Source organism: Staurois parvus, unplaced genomic scaffold (genome assembly GCF_062004578.1).
Source record: "Staurois parvus isolate SC_StPar_1 unplaced genomic scaffold, SC_StPar_1.0 ptg000044l, whole genome shotgun sequence".
NCBI classification, from domain to species: Eukaryota; Metazoa; Chordata; class Amphibia; order Anura; family Ranidae; genus Staurois; species Staurois parvus.
The window spans coordinates 4,178,829-4,189,143 of NW_028317840.1; positions in this window are offsets into that span (position 1 = coordinate 4,178,829).

Consider the following 10,315-nt stretch of genomic DNA (forward strand, 5'->3'; position numbering starts at 1 on the left):
AACATTAAAACAACTTTTTTCTTTGCAAGTATTTACAGCAACAGCTGACATATATGACCTATTTAGTTTATAAATAACTCACCACTACATAATCAAGGAATAAAAAGGTACACAGATATTGCCCCCATTGGGAACCCTATTTTGTCTTGGCACAAAATAGCAGGGGCTCCAATCTCATACTAAGTACATGTTGAAGACACCATTGAATTTTCTGTAACAAAACATGCCAATACTTTCTAAAAAAAATCGAATTTTGCATCTCTGAAACAGTACTGTTCAGTTTTCTTAGGCTACATATTTTGGTGAAAGATGTAGTGCATTTGAATAGGCTGATTGCATGGGTTATGAATAAACCACAATATTTCTATGCTTGGGGATTTAAAGGTTTATTTTAAACAAAACTCACACATATCTTTGAAAAAGCCCTAAAAATATATGGAATTTACAGTATTTATTTTTTCCTATTTTGGTGACTGCAATCCTTAAAAATAGGATATGATATTCCAAAACAAATTTCTGCTAAGGGTTCTAGGAGAAAAACCCAATGAGTTTTACTTCCCACTGTGTCAAATCAGTGAGGAATAATTTATTTTAATGTGCATGTTTTATTTTTCACACTGAGATAAATGTCTAGTAACAGGAAAATAAGTTTGATGAGGTGGTAAATTCAGAGATAAATGTTGATTAATTAAGCAATATCTTTCCTTCAGCTAAAAACAAACTCTACTAATCAATTTATACATATTGCAAATGCAGAGTACATCCAATTACTAATATTCACAACACTATTGGTCTCTATTACTTCCCACGCGAGTTTACACAATATATAATTACTTATATGACTGTAATATTTACCAAAAACAAACACTATTTCTCATAAAACACAAAAATACAATAGTTAAAGATGATTAAAAAGTTTCAAATGACTTTGCACCCAGTATATAAAAACCATTTACATTTTGTCCCAATTTGGGTATTAATAAAGGAATGTAGACATATTATTGATCCTTTCAATATTCACATTCTTATGTGGTCCCTGCTTAGGCACATCAAAAACACAAACAGGTCAACTTATGATGCAAATCTCTTTGATCTTGAATGTGGCATTTAGGTGGTACCACAGACAAATGGACAAGGCAAATATCCATTTTTTATTTGCAATCCCATTTTCTTCCAAAATGAGCGTATAAGCAATTTCCACTCTTGATGTGCATCAACAAATCCACTTGTGGCAAACAATAAATCCTGCTGTAATTTAAAATCCAACATTATTAAGGTGTCCACATTATGCTGGGTTTGCATTACTGGACAACATAATTGATGATAGATTTACATTTGGGAACATTGTTTTAATTTTTTCCTGGAGGGGGTGTTTTATTAACCACTTCAATACTGGGCACTTTTACCCCCTTCCTGCCCAGGCCAATTTTCAGGTTTCAGCGCTCTCACACTTTGAATGACAATTGCGCGGTCATGCAACTCTGTACCCAAACTAAATTTTTATCATTTTGTTCACACAACTAGAGCTTTCTTTTGGTGGTATTTAATCACCACTGGGTTTTTATTTTTTGCTAAATTAACAAAAAAAATAACAATTTTGAAAAAAACATGTTTTTCTTCATTTCTATTATAAAATATTGCAACTTAATTATTCGTCCTTTATAAAATTAGGCCAAGATGTATTCTGCTACATTTCTTTGGTGAAAATAACCCAAATCAGTATTTATTATTTAGTCTGTAGGAAAGTTATAGAGTCCACAAACTATGGGATATATCTGAAAATTGATCAATCCTGAAGTACTGACAGCCATTCTAATTTCTTGAGGCCCAAAAATGTCAGGACAGTACAGATATCTCTCAAATGACCCCTATTTGCAAAGTAGAAAGTCTGAAGTATTTAGTAAGAGGCATGGTGAGTTTTAATTTTCTGAGGATTTTTTTACATACTGTTACCAGTGCAGTACAGTGTCACCATAGAACTGGTGTGGTGGTGATCAGGAACACTAACTGGTGACAGTATGAAAAAAAAATTCCATTTGTTTTTAGCATTGTTATACTCTGGGGAAGTGATCAGTATTTTTTTTTTATTTGCACATTATGATTGCTTATAGCAAAGTATGTATTTGCTATAAGCAAGCATTTAACTGGATGGAATCGATGCATTCAGATTTTATTGTTGTGATTAGCAGTGATTTGCCACAGCTAATCAATGACACAGATGGGCTGTGAGTTGCCCAGTCTGTACATGTGATCACTGTGACCAATCACAGCTAGTGACACAATTGTATACACTGGATGGCATGAAAGAAAGCCATCCATTGTCATGTGACCTGCTGTAATTGTTCACAGCAGATTAAACGATACTGGCAAAGGGCTGATACACAGATCTGTCATCGGCTGTGTCCGAGGTACACAGCTGGGAACAATTCTTGTCACAGCGTGTCCCTGCGAGCATGAGCAAAGCGTGATCCAGAAGGACGTCATATGACGCCCACCTGTCTCGACGACAGTCATTTTGTTATTCGCCGGGTAGAAACAGACTAAAGGACTTTATACCACTGTGAATCCTTTTATTTACATTGAGTTCTTCGTGATAATGAGCAAAGAGTACTAATGTGCCTCTACATTTATTCCCCTTGGGAGTGGGCAGATATCTGCAGGCCTCCCTATTTTAATAGGAGTGAATAGATTCCTATAAGTCCCTCCCCACAAACCCCTATTTCCTCTTTGGGACCTGGATGTGGGGAAGAATGCCTTGCCTCCTCAACATGGGGGGACAAGGTGCCTTGCAAGAGGGGCTGCCACATTGCAAGGTACCCTCCCAATGTTGACAGGCATGTGGTCTGGCATGGTACAAGAAGTGGGGGAGGGACATGCTCACTACCTTCCCTTTCCTGGCCATCCATTCTAGATAAAAGTCTGGTTTGAATTTTAGTTGGAAACCCCACAACACTCCCCTTTTTTTGAGAAGGAGTACAGGTTTAAAAAAATTGGAGAAAAACTGTGTGGAGTTTTGAATACAAAGCTTGATCTTCCCACTCGTGGGAGATCACTGCAGGCAGATTGACATTGGATCAAGCTTATATGTGTGTAAATTTATGATAACAATCATATCTGAGACCAGTTTTTAGTATTAAAGTTTTATTGGGGATACAGGTTTGAAATTCAGCTGACTATGTAGTCTTTGTGCACAAATCGATGACCCTTATTGAACATTCTCTTTTGTTGAGCTGGAAACAAATGTCTGTTTGAATTGTCTTCAAACGTTAGGCCTCCCTAGTGAACACCTTTGGATTACAAAATTACACAATGAATTATTGTGTGCCACAAGTGGATTTCCTTATATGCTCAGATTGGAAGTAAACAGGATTTCATTAATGTCTAAATACCCAGATTGGTATCAAAGAAAATAGCATTGTGCATTATAAGTTGATCTGTCTGTTTATTCAATGTGCCTAAGCAAGGATCAAACAAGAATGTAAATATTGAAAGGATCAACATTTTGTCCAAATACAAAAGCATATATAGAATTTATGTGAGCAGTTATATATGTTTAAAGTTTTTGTATAAGGTACAAGTAATAGAGACCAATAGCGTTGTATCAGAGATAAATGTTACTGAAACTTGAACATCCTTTTTATAAAATTCAAAGAGATCGCTCTACTTCTTTGCATAGACAAATATGAACAGTATTTAAATAAATATCACTATAGTTCATTTTCCTCAGACATAGCCCTTTGGAAGGACATAACATATCTAAAACAGTTTATTTTATGAAAACATATTTTCCTTCTTCTTAAGTCTGGTTTAACTTTCCATCAAGTGCATACACATTTCATATATTTGATCTCGTAATTTTTAATACAAGTAAGAAACAGCTATAAACAAATTGTGTTGAAAAGAAGTGAAACTCTTCATTACCTTTTAAAAGTGAACATCAAATAGCATTAAATATCAAAATTCCCACAGGCTACCTCTGAAGGGAATGTAAGAACTATTTAGAAGAAAGTGATTTAGATCAGAAGACTTATTCTCATCAGTATTTACTATTCCTTAACATACCTTTAGGGCTGTAAGATTTAATTTTTAATAGGAATGTTGTTATATATTTAAAATAAACCATAATTTAGTAAAATTGGGCCTTTATACTCTCAAAGTCAAGTAAAATAGAAGCAATAAACTCTTCAACACTTTAATTTGCATAATTAATCCTGTTTTCTTGTTCACTTACTGTATAGGTGTGATTTATTAGTAGTTCTGCATACAGTATATTCAGTTACACTTGTGACATACTACCCTTAGAAAAGTGTGAGCAACAGTTGTGGAAGAGATCTGCAAAGATACATTAATATTATACAAATGTATCAATGACTTGTTTGTATTTACATTAACTTTGATACATATACTAAAAGTGAAAATGCTAGAAAAGGGGTGACCCGTCTATAGTATCTTAAAAAGTAATATAATCTGTTAAATTATTGATGGCATTAAAACATCCATTCTGGTGGCTGATTGCCAAAGTTGACCTTATACATGGGTATAGATTTGCTTTGTGTCCCTTTGTAAGGCATGCAGAGTGTGAATTTCCAGGGCAGAAGGCTTCTGCAATTGAATGCATCGGTGTATGTCACACACAATGGTGGAAACTAGCAAAATGACCCAATTATCCTGGTGAACAAATATTAAGGCTTGGAGGAACTTCTCAAGAGATTGATTAGTTGTTCTGGTTTGCTTGCTGGACTGTGAATGGTGGGCTGAAGAAAAATTTAAGAAAACACCCATAGGTTTTCAGCGCACCCCCCCCCCCCCCCCCGAATTGTGAGGTATAACCATGGAGTCTGAAAATGAAGATCAGCAACAAAGTGGTACAGAATGTGCCATTTGGAAAAACATTCTATTACCACCCAGACAACAGTATTGCCCAGAGTGGGTGACAAGTCAGTAATAAACTCCATGGTAAGTTTCTTGGGTACAGGAGTGGAAAAAGAAGTCCTGAACACAAACTGAACATGCTGTTACATACTCTTCCACAACCTCTCAGAGGTCCAGTCACCACTACTGGTGAGAGATGAAGACCACATTTTTGTGGACCTTGGAATGCTTGGAAAACGTGGAGTTGTAGACCCAACTGAGTAACTTGGTACATACGTCTGAGGGCATGAATGTCTTACTTGGAGAGAGGTCAGAATCTTGAAGAGTAGTCAAAGCCAGAATTTGAGTAGGAAGGATGATACATTCTCAAAGAAAGGAACGGGAAAGGGGTCTATTTGAGTTACCAGTTTTAACGTAATGACAATAATCAAACTGGGGGAAAAACAGCAATCAGTAAGCCAGTCAAAGAATCAAGCAACAAGCTGCTTACAGATACTGCAGGTTCTTGTGAATTGTAAAGATTGAATCTGGTGAGGCACCCCTTCTATGAGGTACTGTCACTTCTCCAGGGCCAGCTTAACAGCATGAAATTCCCAATCTTGAGCTGAGTAGTTCCTCTCAGCAGAGATCATTTCTTTTTTTCTGAGAAAATGACGCTAGGATACTTATGTAAACTTGGGAACAGAAATAGAGCTGCTCTTACACCTACTGAAGAGGCATCCACTTAATTGGAAAATGTATTGGATAAGTTTGCCTCATGAGAGTGGGGCCAATGAAGAAAATTTGTTTTGGGGCATGAAAGACTTAAACTGCTTTAGGAGTTCAGTTCTTGGGGCTGATATTCTTCATGGGTAGACCTGTAACACTGTTCAACAAATTTTTATTTTTTGCCAGTTTTGGAAACAAAAGGATCCATTTCTTAATGAATTTCACATTCTGAGTTCAAATATAACAATGAAATTTGTCAATTGGCTCTAGTTTTTCTGTAAACGGAAAGTTTTCTACTATAGGCGTAATGACTACGTAATGCACAATAATTATATAGATAGATGTCTTTCCACAAATATAAAGCAAGTGATATTGACTACATAACAAAGCCTAAATGGCATAATATATTGCATAGGATTACCAAGAAAAATTATAGCCATAAGCTAAGTTGAATCATTTTAATACTTAGGATTCTCACTAGTTTTGTCTTCAGTTTGTGTCGGTTTTGCTTCTCTTGGCTTTTCTCTTGTATTCGAGGAAAGGGCTATCTCTTACAACTGCACGTGACTACACGCTTCAGGTTCTTCCTCACTTGACTCAACCACGAAGGATTCTGGTGCTTTAGGAATTGGTAGCCCCTCTCCATGAGGAACTGGACGTATTGCCGATGGAATATTTGGATAGTGCACAGATAACTTTTTCTTCTTATTTAGCCCTTTTACAATTGGAGGCACCATACAAAAGTAACAATTACTAACATGATCTGTTGGCTCTCTCCAAATCATTGGCACAGCGAAAGGCATAGATGCCTTTTTTCCATTCAACCATTGCTCCAGTGCCGTCCCACAAGAATTGCAGCATATATGTGGTGCCCAGCTCTTGTCCTGGTCTCCTATCTTGCAGCCAAAATACAAGTTGTAGGCTTTCTTAATCATTCCTGTTATCCTCCTTTTTTGTGAGATAAAAGTTATTTCACCGCAGATATAGCAGAAATTATCTGCTTTATTCACACAAGTTCGAGGCATTACTGAGTAGCCTATATAAGCATAAAACGAAATGTAAAGACGCTGTCGAACTACAATCAGCTACAGATACTGCAGCTTTTATGCAGTGAAGTGATGCAATTAAAGGCTAATATTGCATCATCTCAGTATACATGCAATTTTCTATTGGTCACCAGTATCAATTGCGCAATATGCAGCTGAAGTTGCATCATAATTTTGAATGGCTTACGTCATTAGATGGGTGAATATATCATGGAAACTAGAGCCAATCAACATTTTTTAGGGTCATTTTCGTTTTCAGCACCCCAAAATTATGTAAGATTAGCTAATTTTATGCCCAAAACTTTTTACCTGTTGAACAGTGTAATAGGAGCAACCAGCATTAAGTAATTGTTAATGAACTACCAATAGTTGGTGAAACCAAGGAAGCATCGGGTAGTTTTGAGGCCATTGGTTAAAGATCAGTTAGAGATATCAGCTACCTTTTCTGGAGTTTGTCCTTAGAGAGAATATGGCCCAAGAAAAACACTTATGAAAGTTCAAATACACATTTCTTCACTTTGGCATAAATGCTGTTTTCTCAAAAGATGCTGAAGACATTTGTGGACATGTAGTCTATGCATGGGAAGGTCTATGGAGAAGAGGAGTATGTTATCTAGATCAACAACACAGACATACAGAAGAGTCTGAAAGATCACATTTACAACGTACTGGAAAACAGCTTGTGCATCACAGGGGCCAAAGAGAATCACCAGTGACTGTCCCAGGCACTAAATGCTGTTTTCAACTTGTCGGCTTCTTTAATACAGATTAGATTGTAGGTGCCATATAAGCCTAACTCAGATATTTTCTTGTTCTCAGACAGACTTCTCACTTGATCTCTAGGGATCCTTGATTAATGGTGCAAATACTGATCCACATGTAAAGAAAATTTCAAGAACTCTTTATATTATGATGACACAAATGTGAAAACCTTAATGGAAACCACAAATAGCAGTGTCAGAGGGGTCATCTTGAAAGGCATCTAGAATGAGTCTGGGCCCAAGGAAAGTGGATGAGAGGTGGCCCAGTTGAACATTGGACAACGTTGCTGCAACCATAGGAATCCTAAGACAAGCTTAGAGGAGGATTGTAGTAAGAGGAGGAGAGTAGTACTAGAAAATAAATAGTCTCTTGGTGGAGTTTCCCCACTGTAATCTTGATGGGGGAGGTACAAATACTAAGTGGCCTAGGAGCTAGAATGGTTTCATCGATGGCAAAAACTAAGAATCTGATAAAGCTTCTGCAGATGAACTAGAATTGAAGGATGCTTAGATAAAACGTGAACCTGGGGGATATTAAGAAGCTATTGCCTAGGTCTGGGGTATGCATCGGAATATGGATTCTCTTTCCCTGGCATATGGCCATTTTGTGCTTGGTGTCCAGACTCCTGGCCTGGAACTAGGGGGAGGGAGATATGTGGAGAGGCAGCCTGGGGCAGGTTTAAGAGGGTGCTAATTGTAGAGGATAGGCACTTTCCCTTTAGGCCTATTTGTTAACCAGCTTATCAAAGAGGCTGATTGATGGCAGTTTTGCTGTCTGCAGTGAGGAGGACTGGATGCAGCCTGGAAGTCTCTATAGTCTGACTTACCTGCTAAATGAGCTTGCCTTCAATGGGGACTTTGAAATACTGTGTGTGTTGTGGCTGGAACACTGGAAGTTATGCATATAAGACTTTGTAATGTACTTATGAGAAGATTTATCTGTCTTGCTTGAGCTGAATCTGAAGACAATGCCAGTCACTTTTCTGTTTGCTGATAAATAAAGCAGATTTTGAGTTTACTAAATTACTGTATCTGTCAAGAGCATGTTTAACTCCCTGATCCTGACAGCAGTTATGGTTTATCCTTTTGGGATAAAGGTTTTACATAAATAAATAAAAACTGATTATTGTAAGCACCTCTGCTAGAGTTAAATGGTTTGTAACTGATACATTTTTCTTGATAGCTTCTTCTTTTGAAAAACAACAAACAAACTGGCCGGGTCACCAGATGAAAATAAAAGAAAGAAAGCCCCAAGAAAGTAAATGAATGCAGCTATCCATCTATGTAATGGAAAGCCGCAATATAATAAATGTTTGCTTTTGGGTTTAGTACCACTTTAAGCAAATACCAGAAATAAGACCAGGCATTACTGAAAAGAAAAACCAAACAAACCGTTCCACTTTATCTACAAATAAAGGGATTCATAAGTTAACATACCTACTAGAGATGAGCGAATCGAACCTGGCGAAGTGGAATTCGTTTCGAATATCAGGAAAAATTTGATTCTCATCGAATCCGAATTTTAGCAAACTTCGGGTGCACGAATCAAATTTTTCCCGATCAGCCGGCAAAAGTGTCACTGCAGAGAGCTCCGCTATTTCTGACAGTTCTGACAGTTCATTTACAGCGGTTGAAACATTGTATCTATTTGTTTCCATTTAGGATACAGATGTTTTTATTCGGAAATAAATAGATACAATGTTTCAACCGCTGTAAATGTGAAGGAACTGTCAGAGAACTGTCAGAAATAGCGGAGCTCTCTGCAGATACACTTTTTGCTGTACTTTAATTCTTCTTCTTTTCATTCTTCTTCTTCTTTTCATTCTTCTTCTTCTTTTCATTCTTCTTTTCATTCTTCTTCTTCTTCTTTTCATTCTTCTTCTTCTTCTTTTCATTCTTCTTCTTCTTCTTTTCATTCTTCTTTTCATTCTTCTTCTTCTTCTTTTCATTCTTCTTCTTCTTCTTTTCATTCTTCTTCTTCTTTTCATTCTTCTTCTTCTTCTTTTCATTCTTCTTTTCATTCTTCTTCTTTTCATTCTTCTTCTTCTTTTCATTCTTCTTCTTTTCATTCTTCTTCTTCTTCTTTTCATTCTTCTTCTTCTTCTTTTCATTCTTCTTTTCATTCTTCTTCTTCTTCTTCTTTTCATTCTTCTTCTTCTTCTTCTTTTCATTCTTCTTTTCATTCTTCTTCTTCTTTTCATTCTTCTTCTTCTTCTTCTTCTTTTCATTCTTCTTTTCATTCTTCTTCTTCTTCTTTTCATTCTTCTTTTCATTCTTCTTCTCATTCTTCTTTTCATTCTTCTTCTTCTTTTCATTCTTCTTCTTCTTCTTTTCATTCTTCTTTTCATTCTTCTCATTCTTCTTTTCATTCTTCTTCTCATTCTTCTTTTCATTCTCTTCTTCTTCTTTTCATTCTTCTTCTCCTTCTTTTCATTCTTCTTCTTCTTTTCATTCTTCTTCTTCTTCTTTTCATTCTTCTTCTTTTCATTCTTCTTCTTCTTCTTTTCATTCTTCTTTTCATTCTTCTTCTTCTTTTTTTCATTCTTCTTCTTCTTTTCATTCTTATTTTCATTCTTCTTATTCTTCTTTTCATTCTTCTTCTTCTTTTCATTCTTCTTTTCATTCTTCTCATTCTTCTTTTCATTCTTCTTTTCATTCTTCTCATTCTTCTTTTTATTCTTCTTCTCATTCTTCTTTTCATTCTTCTTCTTCTTTTCATTCTTCTTCTTCTTTTCATTCTTCTTTTCATTCTTCTTCTTCTTCTTTTCATTCTTCTTCTTCTTCTTTTCATTCTTCTTTTCATTCTTCTTCTTCTTCTTTTCATTCTTCTTCTTCTTCTTTTCATTCTTCTTTTCATTCTTCTTCTTTTCATTCTTCTTTTCATTCTTCTTCTTCTTCTTTTCATTCTTCTTTTCATTCTTCTTCTTC